This window comes from Chanodichthys erythropterus, chromosome 19, assembly GCF_024489055.1.
Source record: "Chanodichthys erythropterus isolate Z2021 chromosome 19, ASM2448905v1, whole genome shotgun sequence".
Lineage (NCBI taxonomy): Eukaryota > Metazoa > Chordata > Actinopteri > Cypriniformes > Xenocyprididae > Chanodichthys > Chanodichthys erythropterus.
The window spans coordinates 38,706,491-38,726,538 of record NC_090239.1 but is presented as its reverse complement, the minus strand read 5'-3'; the positions used below and the strand labels follow the sequence as shown (position 1 = coordinate 38,726,538).

General features: G+C 41.3%; 1 long non-coding RNA gene across 4 annotated transcripts; it reads right to left on the bottom strand.

Moving 5' to 3' along the window:
- Positions 1 to 661: 661 nt before the first annotated feature.
- Positions 662 to 17,797, bottom strand: LOC137008013 (uncharacterized). Of its 4 annotated transcripts, XR_010892742.1 has the most exons (6): positions 4,439 to 4,523; positions 3,210 to 3,266; positions 2,831 to 2,888; positions 2,575 to 2,648; positions 1,423 to 1,514; positions 662 to 998 (listed from the first exon to the last, which is right to left on the bottom strand). It is a non-coding gene; the product is annotated as an uncharacterized lncRNA (long non-coding RNA). The 4 variants fall into 4 exon arrangements; XR_010892741.1 differs by lacking the exon at positions 4,439 to 4,523 and adding an exon at positions 17,451 to 17,797 and having other exon boundaries at positions 662 to 1,514; XR_010892740.1 differs by lacking the exon at positions 4,439 to 4,523 and adding an exon at positions 5,353 to 5,702 and having other exon boundaries at positions 662 to 1,514.
- Between the last annotated feature and the right edge of the window lie 2,251 nt (positions 17,798 to 20,048).

Below are 20,048 nucleotides of genomic sequence, written 5' to 3'. Positions count from 1 at the left end.
CATGATTTAATTTCTGTTCAAATTGAAGTTTTTCTAGTTAGGGCCCGAGCACCGATGGTGTGAGGACCCTATTGGAATTGCTCCATTTATTATGATTAATAGTGCCCGAGCACCGATGGTGTGAGGACCCTATTGGAATTGCTCCGTTTATTATTATTAGGGCCCGTGCACCGATGGTGTGAGGACCGTATTGGAATTGCTCCGTTTATTATTATTATTATTATTAGGGCCAGAGCACCGATGGTGTGGGGACCCTATTGGAATTGCTCCGTTTATTATTATTATTATTATTACTGGAATAAAATTACAGTACACTCTTAAAAAAAAGGTGCCAGGAAGAACCAAAAAGGGGGTTTCACAGCGATGCCATAGAAGAACATTTTTTGGTTCCCTAAAGAACCGTTTTGTGAAAGGTTCTTTAAAGAACCATTTTTTTCTTGGTGCCATAAAGAACCTTTTCTGGTACTACAAAGAACTCTTTTTAAAGGTTTTACAAAGAACCACTGATGAAAAGGTTCTTTATGGCCCCATTTCTTCCAGATAAATATCCTCACATTTATCATACTATAAATTTTCTTTAATAGTTTATATAATAGAAGAAAATCCAAAAGTAACAACACTTGACAAAAAAACAGTATATGATTAAAATATTTATTGCGTTTACATTATACATCATTGCAGTATACATCATACCTTGATACAGTGTGTGTGTGTTTAATAGGGGTGTGCACAAGTACTGGAGTATTAAGACCTGACACTGTCTGAGACTCGATCACTGAAAACATCCTCAATATCATCCGTTAATGTCATGTCTGAGTAATCAAAGGTCACAGTGAAATTAAAAACTATATATACACTATAGTGTGTAATACAGTGAATACAACGTTAATATCAGTACCCCCCTCATCCACAACTATCCTGTGGAAACCGCCACTGGTGGTTTAAACAGTTCCCGCTTTCACAGTCCTTCTGATGAATGGTTGGGGCTGGGTAGGATCCTGTAACAGGAAGAAAAAAAAAAAAAAGGAAGGAAAGAAAGAAAAAGAAAATTTAATTAGTTTCTCAATTTACATAGATTTAGCACAAGTATAATGATGCAACATGACAAAAAAAAGAGAAAAAAACTGAACAGCAGTAAGAAGAGAAACAAAATCAATGCAAGTCAAAGTGCAATCTTGCAAATTCATCCATCCATTCACTCTCCAAACCACTTTTTGTCACGGAGTCGCAGCCATCTCAGACCACAATCAACCCATCGTCACCAGATCAGCAAGCTCCGCCCACTTGTTCACTCTCCCCGGAATTATGATTCACCGCACCTGCACCTCTTCATCAATGCACACCATAAAGACACTCACAACCTGCACTTCTTTGTCTGGTCTCATCTCTACGTACATGAACAGACTCCTTCACGATACTAACCTGTGTACCTACCTGCCTTTGTGAATTCTTGTCATCTGTCTTCCGTCATCTGTCGTCTGCTTCATCCCAATTCCTGGTCATCACCGTCACTCCTACAAATATTATCATCACCAGTCAGCCAAGTCATCCATCTCTGAATTGTTATACTCCCTAGTCTGCATTATCATCCAGTTCCGTGCCACTGTTATAAATAAAATCTGTGTTTCAACTTAGATTGTCTGTCACCTCCTGTTGTGTGACACTTGTCTGTAGGGTCATGGGGCGGAAGCCTATCACAGCATCTTGAACCACATATCCATCTAATTAATGGTATTTAAGCAATATAAGCACTAGGTAGCAATGTTATATGGTACCTTGAAAAAAAAAAAATCTTCTGCTTACTAAGTCTGCATTTATTTAATCAAGAATACAAAACAGTAATAAAACACAAAAGAACTGTTGTCTATTTTAATATATTACATATATAATTTATTCCTGTGATCATAGCTGAATTTTCAGCATCATTACTCCAGCCTTCAGTGTCACATGATCCTTCAGAAATCATTCTAATATGCTGATTTGCTGCTTAAGAAACATTTATTATTAAACAGTTGAAAACAGTTTGCTTCTTAACATTTTTTGTGGAAATGGTGATACCTTTTCAGGATTCTTTGATGAAAGTTCAATGAACAGGATTTACTAAATTTAAAACTTTAAAAAATATAAATCTTTTTCCAACGTAAATGTCTTCTGTTACGTTTGATAAATTTAATGCACCCTTGATTAATAAAATAATTAAATTCTCTTTTTTTTCTTAATTAAAAATCTTAATATTCAAATGTTTGAATAGTATCACTGTTTCCATAAAAAATCTGGATCAGCACTGTTTTCAACATTGATAATAATCATAAATGTTTCTTGAGCATCAAATCATCATATTAGAATGATTTCTGAAGGATCATGTGACACTGAAGACTGGAGTAATGATGCTGAAAATTTAGCTTTGATCACAGGAATAAATTACACTTTACTATATATTCACATAGAAAACAGGTATTTTTAAAATTGTGATAATATTTTACAATATTTCTTTTCTGACTGTATTTTTAATCAAATAAACGCAGCAGTGGTGAGACTTCTTTTTAAAAAAATAAATAAATAAATTGCACCAACCTTAGACTTTTGAACATTAGTGTATGATTGAGGTCTGCTCCTATTCTGCTGCACGGCCCTCACCATGGAAGAATCTAGAAACATAACATGCAATTTGTCATATAATATTTAGCATGCAGTGCCAGGTTTATTAAAAGAAAACAGAGCAGAAAAGATATACATATATATATATATATATATATATATATATATATATATATATATATATATATATATATATTTCTTAAGATATCAGTATTTATGTTTTTAAATTTACCTATTTAATATTGCTCATAGTAGTGTCACTCATGTTTGGATGCCAAAGCCTTCCTAAACTGTAATATAACAGATGCATGGTCATAAGCAAATATGAGAAAAAGCAAATTTAAAAAAAGCAACAATAATAAAAAAAAAAGAGCAAATGTTCACGCTGCGTGTATTAAGTGACGTCACCGATTAACGGTAGGCTACGTTACAGCGTATATTTTAAGCTAAATAAATAATTAGCCAACTTCAAATAAACCATTGACAAACTGCCGGCAAACCCTTAACAAAGCTATCAAAACCACTCACCTACACATAAAGATGTGGTTAAAAGCCCAAACTTAAACAAGAGTTTAGCCTAACTGTTATGTAACAGTTAGGTAAGGTCTTACCTCTTCAGAAAACGGTTGAGATGCTAACGGACTTTTTCGAAGACTCCGGAACCATTTCTGTGAAGTAAATATTCAACAGAAGCGTGTAAATTACATGTAACAAAGTGTCAACAACCGTTGTGTGTATTTCTCGTGTGATTTTAGGGGTTAAACTCAATAAAATTATTAAAAATAACAGTGAGAGACGGAGTTCTTAAACTTGTCAGTTGGTGTTGCTGGCCCGTTTCTATGGCAACTCAGCGCGCACGCCCATTAAAACACGTCACGCAGCACTTAAATAAGCACTTTGAATTAAAACACTACATAAACAATTTAAAATGTCATTAAATTATATTACATTATCCACCTGTTTCCGCGGGGCGCTACTATAAAAGAGAACGTGGGTACAACTTCCGGTAAGGCGGCGGAAGTAGCATACCAATGGTATTTTGTGTGCTAATTAGCGAAGAGGCTAAGTGTTTTTTGGATCATTGTTTACTTTGTAAAGTTGCAAATCTTTACGAGAGATGTCGTTACGGTGTTCAGGGACAACTCAGTTTACTACATTCTTAGTTAATAATATCACAATACAATAAACAGTTTTCGTGCCCTTAATTGCTCCCCAGCTAACCAAAATACGTGACTGTTACGTAACTGCAACGTAATTTGGTGACCAAACTTTCGTCGTGGCGACGTAACTAGTTACGTCGTGGCAACCGGAAAAGTGAAAGGTGCCTATAAGTCGCCACAACGTAACTTTGTGACGTTGCCAGTTAGTAACTGCGACGTCGTGGCAACGTTGTGTATCAATAGTTGTGTGTTGGTCATCAGTTGGTAATTCTTATATTTATTTATTTTTCTATGGGCGGACATGCAGTAGTTTAACCTAATTTATGTCCTCATTTGCCCAAACTAATGTAAAGGCTATTCCAACAGCTGTGAACGATGAATGCAGACTCGAAATGAATTCAATTCATTTATTTTGAAAAACACACAGAACATGAACAAAACTCCAAATAAAAATAATAAAATACACCCAAACTATAAATAAAAACATATAGCCTACAGCGAAACATAAAATAAAGCATTCAAGACGTTTAAACGCAGTATTATTAAAACATATTATGCTATGCTAGCATAACATTTTGCTAACATATATTCCAGACGATCAAAGAAAGATACCATATAATCACAGAGGTAAAAATATTAACAAAAGTACTTAAAGTAGACTGTGGGTAATGTTACTTAACCAATCTGACGCAGTTGTTGAACTTTATTGCTATAAAACTGACGAGAAACACGGAGAAACGTCGACGCTGTCCTCTCCAGCAGCTTGAATGTTTTCCCGATTGCCATGGCAACTCTAAGGCCACCTGCACTAACGTAAACATAACAATAAAAAAAGGTTTTGCGTCTTTCCAAAGTTAACTTTATACATTTTTATAAAAGCCATTTATTCGTTGTCACCTCGGAAAAATAAATTCTTCTCTCAGAAAAATTAACTTTACACTCTTATCAACATACTGTGGGCACGCGCGCACTACATTTGTGGAGGCGCGCGCTGTATGTCACGTCACTATATATAAAAACCAGTCATCCATACTCTGATTTGGTGAAAAGAAACATTTTTTTCTTAAGGGGACATTTCAGTCTTGTGTCTGACATTTAATTACACGTTTTATATTGCAAATTCTGGTAATAATAACATATAAAGAATGTGTAAATGATGGTAATGAAATTACGAGCACATGACGTTGCTGCTACGTTGCCAGTAAGTCATGGAATGACCATTATATTACGAATAGAGGACGTATCTGGAACGTCCTTGGTAATCTTGTAACGTTTGGAGAACGTACTGACGACGTTGTGATATGGTAATTTGATGGTAATATTATTACGGGCATACAACGTTGTAGTTACGTTACTAGTAAGTCATGGAATTACCAATATATTACGAATAGAGGACGTATCTGGAACGTTCTGGGTAATCTTATAACGTTAGGAGAACGTACTGACGAAGTTGTGAGATGGTAATCTGAAGGTAATGAAATTACTGGCATGCGACGTCGTAGTTACGTTGTCAGTTAGTAAGTCATGACATTACCAAAAAGTACGAATACATTACGTAACTGTTACGTCGTGTGTTAGCTGGGTCTTTACTGACCTTCCACAAAAGTGCTGCTGCATGACTAGAGCATCCTGACCCTGCAATACATGAACAACCCGCTGTCTGTACTTCACCCGTCACTGATGCACCAAAGCGATGTGATATTTTACTCCTAATGTGTCGTGCGTGCCAGAGCCAGTCGCGTTTCCACTGTCATATATGCGATGCTAAAGGCTTCTTATGTTAACCACTGCGATAATAAATACACACGTTTATGGAAAATATCAGAGACTGCTTGAGGAATGAAGACAATTCTTATGTTATTATAATCGTGTATTTATTTGGTTTAATGTTTTATCTGTCTCTTCCCTGCCTGTTGATTCCTGACAAATGCATATTTCACAGATTCACACTCTGGTCAACTCGTACAACTCATAACTCCTGTTGTCTTCTCATGAGCTCCCTCTGTTGCTCTGGCTGAAAGGATCAGGATCAGGATAGAGAGATTCCGGAAACATCCTCGGATAGCAATCATCGCATAATTTAGAGGAAAATAAATAGAAATGCTCAGGAAAGTGACGTAAACATAGGGCATGTTCCCAGCTAACCAAAATACGTGACTGTTACGTAACTGCAACGTAATTTGGTGACCAAACTTTCGTCGTGGCGACGTAACTAGTTACGTCGTGGCAACCGGAAAAGTGAAAGGTGCCTATACGTCGCCACAACGTAACTTTGTGACGTTGCCAGTTAGTAACTGCGACGTCGTGGCAACGTTGTGTATCAATAGTTGTGTGTTGGTCATCAGTTGGTAATTCTTATTTTTATTTATTTTTCTATGGGCGGACATGCAGTAGTTTAACCTAATTTATGTCCTCATTTGCCCAAACTAATGTAAAGGCTATTCCAACAGCTGTGAACGATGAATGCAGACTCGAAATGAATTCAATTCATTTATTTTGAAAAACACACAGAACATGAATAAAACTCCAAATAAAAATAATGAAATACACTCAAACTATAAATAAAAACATATAGCCTACAGCGAAACATAAAATAAAAGCATTCAGGACGTTTTGCTCTCAGTATCATTAAAAACATATGCTATGCTAACGTAACATTTTGCATAACATATATTTCAGACGATCAAGGAAATCACAAAGGTAAAAATATTAACAAAAGTACTTAAAGTAGACTGTGGGTAATGTTACTTAACCAATCTGACGCAGTTGTTGAACTTTATTGCTATAAAACTGACGAGAAACACGGAGAAACGTCGACGCTGTCCTCTCCAGCAGCTTGAATGTTTTCCCGGTTGCCATGGCAACTCTAACGGCCACCTGCACTAACGTAAACATAACAATAAAAAAAGGTTTTGCGTCTTTCCAAAGTTAACTTTATACATTTTTATAAAAGCCATTTATTCGTTGTCACCTCGGAAAAATAAATTCTTCTCTCAGAAAAATTAACTTTACACTCTTATCAACATACTGTGGGCACGCGCGCACTACATTTGTGGAGGCGCGCGCTGTATGTCACGTCACTATATATAAAAAACAGTCATCCATACTCTGATTTGGTGAAAAGAAACCTTTTTTTTCTTAAGGGGACATTTCAGTCTTGTGTCTGACATTTAATTACACGTTTTATATTGCAAATTCTGGTAATAATAACATATAAAGAATTTGTAAATGATGGTAATGAAATTACGAGCACATGACGTTGCTGCTACGTTGCCAGTAAGTCATGGAATGACCATTATATTACGAATAGAGGACGTATCTGGAACGTCCTTGGTAATCTTGTAACGTTTGGAGAACGTACTGACGACGTTGTGATATGGTAATTTGATGGTAATATTATTACGGGCATACAACGTTGTAGTTACGTTACTAGTAAGTCATGGAATTACCAATATATTACGAATAGAGGACGTATCTGGAACGTTCTGGGTAATCTTATAACGTTAGGAGAACGTACTGACGACGTTGTGAGATGGTAATCGGAAGGTAATGAAATTACTGGCATGCGACGTCGTAGTTACGTTGTCAGTTAGTAAGTCATGACATTACCAAAAAGTACGAATACATTACGTAACTGTTACGTCGTGTGTTAGCTGGGTTATCAATATATTTCTAAATGTGTAAGCCTTTGGATTTAAAAGCCTTAGTGGAGTTGTTTTTTGCGTTCTTGTGATCGCAAATAAATGGAAGCATGCGCAACTGAATAGGTCTGTGTTTTCTTTTTATGTCAATATAAATATCAGTTAGATTTAGCATAATTGATGTGCACTCCTGACATAAATTAATACATTACTATTACTGTAACTTTTTTTATTGTAAAACATTGTTGAAATATTGATGCCGGAATCTTAAATCTTTAAGTACAAAAACAAACGTTCGCAAGTTTGGATCGTTAAATCTTGAATGACTGTCAACTGTTGAATAAATGAGTGTCACGTCCAGCTTGTTTAATTCGAACCGGAAGACGCTCCCACGTTTGACGCAAGGCCTCATGGGGCGTAGGAAACTTGTGGATATTACATTATTATTCAATCGTGAATTTGAAACTCATTTTGTAGTTCTACGAACCATTCATATAGGCAAGGCAAGGCAAGCCCATTACAAAGGGTTTAAAACAATTTTTAAAACATTACTGCAGGATTTTTATACTAAACTTTGCTTTTAGTTAAATAATAAATTAATCACCAACGCCTTCGAAGTCACATAATTATATTTTTAAAGATTTTCAGTGAGCCTTGAGTCATGCAAAACATTAAAATATATAAAAGGATTGATCTACTGTTTTTCAATTTATAAACACCACAACTCTATTTATATAACTCAAAATTAATAATTTATATTGCATTATTTATATTAATTTGAGTCTGGAAAAATTAGTCTGAATTAGTTCTGGACCAGACAGGAGAATTTAGCTCACTTGATCTCACTTTCCTGAAAAAGTAAATAAAAAATAAAAATAAATAATAATAATAATAAATAATAATGATTATATATATATATATATATATATATATATATATATATATATATATATATATATATATATATACACACACACACACACACACACACACAACATGAGACTGAGTGTGAAGAACCATTTTATAGTCTAAAGAACCTTTCTGTGCTACAAAGAACCTTTTGTGCAATGGAAAGGTTCTTTGGATAGTAAAGGTTCTTCATGGAACCATACACCCTGCCAAAGAACCATTTAAGAACCTTTATTTTTAAGAGTGTATAAGGCTCCTAGAACAGGAAAATTTGATGGGTACTGTTGATACATAAAGTTAAAGAAAATGTTTTATAATCTTAGAGGTGTAATAGAGTGCCAAAAAGAATATTTAAACCACCAGATAGAAAAACCACTGGATAGAAAATAAATATCAAATAATTGTAAAAATAGTTATAAATAAATGGAAGAAAATAACCTAACATAGCCAGAAGACAGTTTTATGAAGTGGAAATAGGCAGGCTAAAAGTAGGACTTTTAAACTGTAACAATATGTGTTGGGAAAATAATCTTAAGTGACATGATAATTTAAGAAAAAGTGAATTGAAAATATGATAATTGTTCCTGGAACAGTGGGGATAATTTTAGAGTAAAATAGGTGTACAGGTTAAAGAGTCTGTGAGCAGAAGCTCGGACTCAAACATGTAACAGTGGTGTGTAAGATTGTCTCTCACACTGCACTGTCTGAGGAGCGAGAAGAGCTCATAGTTCAGAACGCTTAATGCTTATAGACTGGAAAATGTCTCGGTTACGTATGTAACCCTCGTTCCCTGAAGGAGGGAACGGAGACGTACGTCAGTAGTGACCGACGAATTGGGATATCGCTTAGAGAGCCCTATCATCTTCGTGTAAACTAAAACAAGCCAATGGAATTGGCGTGCGATATTTGTATAATGCGCACCGCCCCCGACAGGTGTATATAAATAGGAAGCAGATGCAATCGCACTCTGTTTTTCGCTGAGACAACTGGTGTCCGCGCTACAGCGAGGGTACAGAAACTGTGGCGACGGGACGTACGTCTCCGTTCCCTCCTTCAGGGAACGAGGGTTACATACGTAACCGAGACGTTCCCTTTCAGTCGGTCATGTTCGACATACGTCAGTAGTGACCGACGAATTGGGATCCCAACTAAAGCGCCACAGTTACGAAACCCCTTCCAGTGCCCAGCGCAAGCTCAGCCGCCCATAGCACCGGCTGGCGGTGAAGGGGGCGAGCTTACACCGAGAGAGTCTACTGCTGTCTAACCAATACCCACTAAGTAAACTAGACACACTGGGGAAGCGAACCCGTAAGGGACGCTGCGGAGACCACTACCTACCCAATGGGGGAGGAGTTTACGTGGGAAATACACACATGGACTGGCCCGGGGGGCAGTACGCATATGGAGTCCCTGGGATGGCTCCACCTGGTAGGGGGAGACTCATCTGACAGGTGACAGCAGAGCTGGCTCTGCTAAGGGAAAGACACGGACTCGGCCCGTAGGGAGTTTTAAACCGTGGATAATTACACATATGGGACCGCTCATGTAGAGGGGTCATGACATATGGGCCCCAGCCAACAGACAGCGTCAGCGACGGATGTAGGCCTGGCATCAGACACTCCGCAATGTCCGAGCCGAAGGGGGAGGCGGAGGAACTCGACAGGGTTCGCCAGGCGGGGAACACGACTGGAGTGAAAGTATGCACGTATCCGGCCAGAGGCGGGAATGGCATTGCAAGCCGACACTTAGAGTGGGTACAACACGTCTACCGACTAGTGGATGCGAGTACACGTGAGGATACCGGCTCTACACGTAAGCTATAAAACCTAGCGAACGTGTTTGGTGTCGCCCAGCCCGCAGCTCTACAGATATCTGTCAGCGAGGCGCCATGAGCCAGCGCCCAGGAAGAGGCCACCCCTCTGGTGGAGTGGGCTCTCAACCCGAGCGGGCAAGGCACGCCCTGGGATTCGTACGCCAAGGCGATGGCATCCACTATCCAGTGGGCCATCCTCTGCTTGGAGACAGCCTTTCCCTTCTGCTGGCCTCCGTAACAGATGAAGAGCTGATCTGAGGTCCTGAAGCTTCGCTTTCTGTCCACGTAAACGCGCAGAGCGCGGACGGGACAGAGCAAAGCTAGGGCTGGGTCTGCCTCCTCCGAGGGCAGCGCTTGCAGGTTCACTACCTGATCTCTGAAGGGAGTGGTAGGAACCTTGGGCACGTATCCAGGCCGGGGTCTCAGGATGACGTGAGAATCACCGGGACCGAATTCTAGGCACGTTTCGTCGACCGAAAATGCATGCAGATCCCCTACCCTCTTCAGGGAAGCCAATGCAACCAGAAGAACCGTCTTGAGAGACATTAATTTTAGGTCAACTGATCGCAAAGGCTCAAAGGGATGACCCCGGAGAGCTGTAAGAACCAGGGTCAGATCCCAAGAGGGTACGGAGGAAGGGCGAGGAGGATTTAGTCTCCTCGCCCCCCTCAGGAATCTGACGATCAGATCGTGTTTCCCCAGGGACTTACCCTCAACTGTGTGGTGATGTGCAGCGATAGCAGCGACATACACCTTCAGGGTGGAGGGAGACAGCCTTCGCTCCAACCCTTCTTGCAGAAAGGAAAGCACGGATCCGACCGAACATGATCGGGGGTCCTCTCGGCGAGAGGCGCACCATTCGACGAACAGGTTCCACTTCAATGCATAGAGACTCCTAGTGGAAGGAGCTCTAGCGGAAGTGATGGTGTCTACGACCGCTTGCGGGAGATCACTCAGAACCTCCGCATCCCGTCCAGGGACCACACGTGGAGGTTCCATAGATCGGGACGCGGGTGCCACAGGGTGCCCCGTCTCTGAGTCAGGGGGTCCTTCCTCAGAGGAATCGGCCAGGGAGGGGCTGTCGCGAGGAGAATGAGGTCTGAGAACCAGGTCCGAGGGGGCCAGCTGTGTGCCAGGGCATCCGTGCCGAGCGTGCCGCCGGTCAGGGAATAAAACCACTGGCAGTGGGCAGTTTCCGGGGAGGCAAACAGGTCTACCTGGGCCTCGCCGAAATGCTGCCAAATCAGCTGGACTGCCTGGGGGTGGAGCCACCACTCGCCCGCAAGTGGAGGCTGCCGTGACAGCTCGTCGGCTGCACGGTTGAGCACACCTGAGACACGAGTGGCCCGAAGGGACCTCAGATCCTTCTGACTCCACAACAAGAGATGGCGGGCGAGTTGCGACATGCGACTGAAGCGTAGACCACCTTGACGGTTGATGTACGCAACGGCCGCAGTGCTGTGTGAGCGGACTAGAACGTGCTTGCCTGAAACAGCTTCTTGAAGCGGGCCAGCGCAAGACAAACCGCTAGCAACTCGAGGCAATTGATATGCCAATGCAGCTGAGGCCCCGTCCAAAGACCTGTCACTGCATGCCCGTTGTACGTGGCCCCCCATCCCGTGGCAGAGGCATCTGTGGAGACCACAGCGTGCCTGGACACTCATTCGAGGGGTACTCCGGCCCACAGGAACGAAGGGTCCAACCACCGGACAAGGGTGCGACGGCAGCCCGGTGTCACGGGGACACAGAGCGTGCCGCACTGCCACGCCCATCTCGGGACCCGGCCGCGGAGCCAGTGTTGAAGCGGTCTCATATGAAGCAATCCGAGCGGCGTTACCGCGGCTGCAGATGCCATATGCCCCAGGAGCCTCTGAAAATCTTTCAGTGGAGCCGCTGTCCTGCACATGAGCGAGCTCAGGCAGTTCAACACCGACTGGACGCGCGCCTCGGTGAGACGCGCAGTCCGTGCGACCGAGTCTAGCTCGAGACCGAGACAAGAGATCCTCTGCCCGGGGGCGAGTTTGCTCTTGTCCCAGTTGACCTGAAGACCCAACTGGCTGGGAGCTACAACCATGTCGGGTAGGACTTTGTACTGACATGCCCGACCCTCGAACGCAGACCGGAGGAAGGGTCTGCGTCGAGGCAGAATCGAGACATGAAAGCACGCGTCCTTCAGGTCTAGTGCTGCAAACCAATCCTGGGGACGGTCCAGGATTGGCCGTAGCCCACCGCCCTTTTTCGGTACAATGAAGTAGGGGCTGTAGAACCCCGACTTCATATCGGCTGGAGGGACCGGCTTGATTGTATCCTTCGCCAGGAGGACAGCAATCTCCACCCGGAGAACAGGTGCACTGTCCAACGACACCGGAGTGAAGTGGACAGCCCTGAAGACCGGGGGACGCTGGGCGAACTGAATCGCATAGCCGAGTCTGATAGTACGAATGAGCCAACTGGACAGGCTGGGGAGCGCTATCCACGCTTCCAGACACTGAGCCAGCGGGACCAAAGGCACCACAGACGCACCGGGGGTGGGGCAGCAAGGCAGAGAGGGACCCGACTCGGACGGCTTGGGAGCGGCCCGGAGTGGGGTCGGACTCTGCGAGGCAGCAGTGTGCATGGGAGACGGCGCACGGGACGCGGTCTGCGCCATCACACTGCCACCTGCTGGCGAATGGGGAGGGAGCTGCCAGCGGCGAGGCGGGGCCTGGCACACTGGCAGACACACCTTGTTGTGACCTGGAGTTTGAGGAAACTGCTCTTTTTGTGGCAAAGTGGGTACCGCTGGACTCCGGAGAGGCAGAGGTAGATGGACAGCCGCCACAAAATCCCCCCGGCCCTCCTCCGGGGGTGGGAGAGCAGATGGAATACTCTCCCAAAGGGCAGGAACCTTCCGCTCCAGGTCGCCCGTCTCAGGGCCGAGTTTTCCCCGACCGCTTGCCACCTGGGTTGGCAGAGACGGGCTGGGCACCACGTCCGTGACCGGCACCCTGCTGTTTGGCTGGTGTAGGCTGCTGCTTTGCCGACTTAGCAGGGGCGGAGGAAGACGCAGACGGGCGCCCTCGGCGACGAGCGGGCTGAGGCTGAGCCACGGGTGGCAGCAGCAGACCACCGTGGCATGACATGTCTGATAGCCTCAGCCTGCTTCTGTGCAGCGGAGAACTGTTGGGCACACCTCTCCACCGCGTCGCCGAAAAGGCCGACCGGAGACACGGGGCAATCCAGGAACTGATGTTTGTCGGTCTCCCTCATGTCTGCCAAGGTCAGCCAGAGGTGGCGTTGCTGGACTACCAGAGTAGACATCGCCTGGCCAACAGAACGCGCTGTCACCTTCGTTGCCCGGAGGGCAAGGTCAGTGGCAGCGCGCAGCTCCCCAAGCAGCTGTTGGTCAGGACCTTCCTGGGGCATCTACGACAGCGCTTTTGCCTGATAGACCTGCAAAAGGGCCATCGCGTGCAGGGCAGAGGCAGCCTGCCCACAGGCACTGTAAGCTTTCTCAGTCAGACCGGCTGAGAATTCACAGGCCTGGGACGGGAGACGCGGCTCACCGCGCCAGCCAGCGGCCGTTGGACACAACTGCATCGCAACAGACCGCTCGACTGGCGGGATCCTCGCGTATCCCCTGGCTTCCCCGCCGTCCAGGGAGGTGAAGGCGGACGAGGGACCAGGCCCTGTACGAGCCCCATATGGAGCTTGCCAAGACCTGGTCACCTCATCGTGTACTTCCGGGAAGAAAGGCATTGGGGCGGGACGCTGGATTTGACCAGCGCGACCCCCCCCCCCCAAGTACCAATCGTCCAACCGAGATGGGCCGGGACAGGGTGGAGGGTTCCACTCAAGCCCGACGCACAAGGCGGCCCGGGAGAGCACAGCCGTGAGCTCGGGATCCGACTCGGGCAACGCTACCGTCCCGGGCGGCAGCGCATCCGGGTCTTCCTCCGAGGACTCTGGCTCACCTTCCGACGCAGCGGCAGCGATCGACATCCGATCCGCCGCCGGCACACCAAAGGTAACGGCTGGACAGTCCGTAGAGGGCCCAGCGGAAACCAACGGTGGCGCGATGGGTTGCGGTGCTGATGAAGCGGCAGGGGCCCGAGGAGCGTTTCCGCTCGGCGGGGGAGCCCTGACCGTTATCCTCAGGTCGCCCTCCCTATACAGCGCCGTACCGTCATTCCGGTTCCCGGGGCCGGAAAAAACGGTCGTACGCGGCATAGGAGAGGGGACTCCCGCTTCCTGAGATTTCAGGAAGGAGTGCCTCGACCTCAGCACCGCGATGGTCATGTTCCCGCAATGGGAACATGAACCATCCACAAAAGCTGCTTCAACGTGCAGAATGCCCAAACACGAGATGCAGCGATTGTGCCCATCAGCAGGGACCAGGGAACGACCGCACCCAGTAACGCACAGACGAAATGACATACTGTCAGGGTTCGTCTGTAAAGCTCTTTTAGAAGGGGAAGTCAACTCACTCGTGCTGAAGCACCCAGGGAGCGACGCGATGTGTCAGGTACACCACTCCCTGCCACACCGAGGAACCGGCCCAAATCGCTACACACACACACTCTTTGTGTTGCTGTGAAAACAGCAGTTTTAGAGCTTATAGCTCAGCTCCTCGGACACTCGCGACCTCGCTGAACGTGCCCTCTTCACCAGCACTGAAAGCTCGCTGTAAATCCTCTTCTGAGGCAATGTTTTAGAATAAAACAAGCGAAGAAAGGAGTCTTCTGAACAGGACACCAGTGAATGGCTCCGAAGCGAAAGACAGAGTGCGATTGCATCTGCTTCCTATTTATATACACCTGTCGGGGGTGGTGCGCATTATGCAAATATCGCACGCCAATTCCATTGGCTTGTTTTAGTTTACACGAAGATGATAGGGCTCTCTAAGCGATATCCCAATTCGTCAGTCACTACTGACGTACGTCGAACGTGACCGACTGAAAGGGAACAATAGTTGTGATAACTGAAGGGAGGCACTGACTACAAAATAAGTTAGGTAATTTTTCTTTTATTAGAAAATTAAAGAATAGTTTAAAAGGATTAACAAATCTGTAGTATTGAAAGAATATAATTGAAAATCCCAAACAAAGAGAATAATAGAAGATTGCTAACAATAAACTTGATAAATAACAATGCAAAGTAGTAGGAACTAAAAACAGATAAATAAATAAATAATAATAATCTAGGATGAGAAAAGTTGATGTGTCAGGACCGTCTCAGCCATCCGCACTTCAGTATGAGAAGGCTGCAATAGGGAGAGATTTATGTGTCAGGGTGAGACAGAGCCAGTAGCTTATATTCAGTGCTTGAATTTGACTCTGATACCACTGATAGTGAAAGCAGAGGATTTGATATATTATCTTAAACTTAAACTTAAACTGTAACAGTTGACGTAAAAGAAACACTTTAAATACTGAATGATTAACTTGAGGTTAAAGATGGAATACAAATATTCTGATATAGTGGGATATGATGTAGGATACTTAAGAAAAGAGGGGCAAATAAAGTTGTGCCTAACAGAAATTTGACTTAAGGACAGTAAAATCATATAGTGCTTTTGCGGACAAGAGAAAAATAGAAGATGCCCCTGCAAGACAGACCTGTATCAACTGAAGTTTAATTAAAATAATAAAATTAAAATAATAAATTAATCAGGTTATTATTGAGAGATATTATTGGATAAAATAAAAAGTGATATTGAGATAAGTAATAACTACATTTTCAAATTACATTTGTATAGACATAAACTGGCTGTTGAAAATACCAGAAAAAAAAAGGGCAATAAACTGAAAGAAAGAAAAAACTGAAGCTTAGCACAATCTCAGTTTGTAACATGATAATGCAATTTAGAGAGTTAATAACAGTTAAGAAAAGGATTTAAAAACCAAATCAACAGCAGACTACAATAAAAATAAATAAATAAATAACGTTAGTAGATTTGTTGGACAATATAGTGATGGGGAAAAGGCTAAAAAAAACATTCTGTATAGCTTAACATATTGCAAATCTAAGATTACTTTAGTCCTTATTAAAAGGGAAATAATAACTATACAGCTGTGAAAAAAATGCTAATATAATAGAGTTACTGAAATCTTAAAGTGATTAAAAGTCTGATTAAGTTTTTTTTTTTTTTTAAACAAAAAATAATAATAATAATAATAACATTGAGAGTAGAAAACTGAAGCAACTTGAGAATGATTGACTAGAAAAGCCCAGAAAAAGGAGAGACTGAGACTCAAATACCACAGGTTTTCTACAGGAAAACTTTGCTACCAGGTAAGAAAGAATATGATTTTTATTTTGCTATTTAAGTAAAACATTGAATTACTGTTATTACGGGTTATACGATTTATTAGCAGTAAGACATTGTAAGATATTTTGTGATTAAAACAGGTAGAGAAGAATATAATATATAAGTTATAATTGGCAAAAGCACTAATTAAAACCATTAAATCCACCTATACATGTGGAGTACTATGATTTTTTTTTTTTCTTAATACAGAAACTGTATTTTTAAAGTCAAAATTATATTGTAGAATTATTAAAGAGGTTAAGAAACCTGTTACTAATGGTTAAATTCAAAGAGAGTCATTTAGGGTAACTAAGTCAAGTTTAATGCTTTGAACTGAAGGAAAAAGCCATGATAGAAAAAAAAAAAAAAAAAAAAAAAAAAAAAAAAACAGAATAAGAGATGGAAAAGTGATCTTAAATAAAATTAGATTACAATGTTAGGTCTATACCTAAGACATTTAGGAAAAGGAAAATGCTGTTACTTTAAATAATATTAATTATTAATATTATTAGATTAAAAGTTATTTTAATTTGTGAGCTGGGTTTTTAATGGTAGAAGGAATTAAATGAATTAAATGTCCATCCTTCCAGCCTCTAAAGTTAGCCAAGGAAACACTCTGGATGGATGGTAGTTGAAATGTGTATTTAATCAATTGATTTTGAAGTGTTTTATAAAGAATAAAATGTTTAAAAGCTTACAGGTGGTACTCATATTGCTTAGGAAGTATGTGATTGAGTTTTTAGTATTTTGGAATTTGACAAATACACAGTTGGTAAAATATTACAAAATATAATACTGGAGGTGCCTGATAGTAAAAGAAGTTGTAAATTATATAGTTTAATGGGTTACATTAAAATTAGGATAGTCGAATGGTGAAGCCTATTCACACTTAAAAGAGTATGATTTAACTAGACAGAATTAAGCAAAAGAAGTGTTAGTGCAATTAAAACAGATTTTCTAATGTATACATTAAACAATAGAACATTAATAGATTTGAATACTGATACAATAGGATATCAATAATAGGAAAAAAGACATACCTGTTTGAAAAGAAACTGGCAATAAAGAAAATCCATTATGCTTGAATGTTTTGTTTTTTGTTGTTGTTGTTGTTGTTGTTTGTTAATAGAATGTTAGCAGTTCTTTGTAAAAGATATTCCAAGCTGAAAAGTTGGGACAGAGGTCAGAAGATAGGTGCAGCTGTAAACAGCTCATACGAAGAAGAATTAAAAAGTGCCTCAAATACAAAATGGCAAAAGAAGAAAAAATGAATAAATGATAATAATAAGAAAATAGATATCTTATGTTGTAACAGCTGTTAGGGACGAAAAGTTAGAAAAAGGAAAGAAGATTTGTTTAAAAAGTATAATTGTTTGTAAAAAAATATGCGCACTGATGATTTAATTTTGAAGCAGGAGAAACGAGCCGAGATAAGAGAGTCAGTTCCAGGCACAGCCCAGAACGTAGAGCTCATGGGAGTATCAAGGTCACTCAGAGAAAAGAGGAATGAGAATTTTACCAGACATCCCAGCAACAAACAATAAATGTGTAAAAAGATTTTAATGAAAAAAAAAAGATTGTTAAAGATAGATATATTGGACTGATTCCTGATTTAATTAAAATGTAGAAAAGTTAGAAAGAGTTAGAAAGACTTAACCTTTTTACCCAACCAGACAATCCTAAAGAAAACCCAGTAATATCTGTGGCAATAATAAAGCTTGAATGAGAGAGGGTCAGTACTAGGAGAAACAGAACGTAATAATAAACAAAAGACTTATGAACAAGATTGTGACCTAAGTGAAAATATGATTGAAGTTTGACAGATAACAAGATACATATTTCTAAATGAGGACAGAAATACTGAGAAATAGGATTAGAATATGAAAAAGTTTATTAAAGATATAATTGAGCTATAAAAGGAAGAGTATGATCAAATATGGAGGTTATAGATAACAATGAAAAATGTATTTAAGTCATTAATTACGTGGGTTACGTGGTTAATGGATTTTTAGACTGACAGTCACTGGGTTGTATGAGTGCACTCTCAGTGCTGGGTCGTACCAGGAAGGGAATTTGATGTAAAACCTGTGCCAAATTGATACGTGGATGATCCACTGAAGCAGCCGGAAGAAACAGAGAGAGAAAGACTGGATCGCCAGAATGAAATTTTTACAAACATAACAAAAGCATTTGTCATTTTAAATTCGGTAGAAGGGATGGTGACTGCTTTTGTTCAGTTGTAGTATATTTTAGGGAAATAAAGAGAAATTTGGAATATTGATTAACTGAAACAATTTAATTCAAGTATTAAGATATGCACCAGAAGAATGGAAATGCTAAAAAGCTGTTCATAGCCTACTGATAAAAGTTGCATGCAAGATGTGATGAATGCAATTAATGTTTTTAATTTTGCAGCTATTATTTAGCAAACTAAAAATGACTAATTTCTTAATGCAAAGTGAGGTAAAAAACTATCTGAATAAAGTTACAGAGCTTAACCATTTTAAAATTTGAAAAGAACTAAAAGTTTGAATAGTTGACAAAGAAACTGTTGGATTATTAGAACATTTCCTCTGATATGAAGGGAATTTGTTCATTGCTATGGAAAAACAATGTGATAGAAGATATTTAACAATAAAATTATGAATAAGATAAGGACAAATTTTAAAGTTCGTAAAGACAACTAGTCAAATTTTAGGACTAAGAATAATTTAATCATAAAATAAAATGCATACTGTCAACGAACAGAGAAAAAGAGAAAGACAGGTAGGTTAATAACACCTGTTAAACTAGTTAACTAAATAAATATCATGCACAAATGTGTTGGGAAGGTATTAGAATATACAGTATTTACTGTGATGATTTAGTTAAAAGTAACCAGGGTTCAGAGAGGAACTAAAGGTTAAACCACTGATAATGCCGGAAAACTGCTGAAAAGTTGAATATTTTAGAAGGAGCCATGGAGGTAAAAAAGAGCCTTGTGTGTGTCTGCCAGGAATGTAGGATGAGTTATCCTCAAAGTATTAATGACCCAGAGACTAAGTGAGCACATGGATGACTAGGACTGCCTATAGTCCGGGATACAGTGGAATACAATGTGATGAATGTGTGGAAGACATTCGTCAGAAGTAACTTGCTGGTATATGTGGTAGGCATAGAATTTGGGGCATGGACCTATGGTGATTTAACCAGTAAAGGCAAAAGTGAAGGAACAAAGGTGTAGAATCAGAAACAGCTGGGTATTTCTAGCGTCGTATCTGTAGTCAAAAGTATTGACAAACACGAATGACATACGAAGCAAGGGGTTGCTGGTTTTGTCCCAGGAGATTTGGGAGAAATCTAGAGAGCCTGAAACCTTGCTTTAAAGATGGCAAAATGTTCCAACCAGAAAACTGGTTAATGGGAATAATTGCTAAAAGCTATATAGCAAAAGAATGCATAAATTAATTTCCCAAGAAGGGGAGAATTTGATGAAACATATTATTATGCTTAATCCATTTTGACAAATTGGACAAAAATTAACTGTATAGCAGAGCTGAGTTTCCTGTGTGCCAGTGAACTTCTGGAAGGGGGAGAGGAGCTGTATCTCCTGGCAGAGAGCCACAGAAGGACAGGACAGAAGTTCTCTCAGCACAACA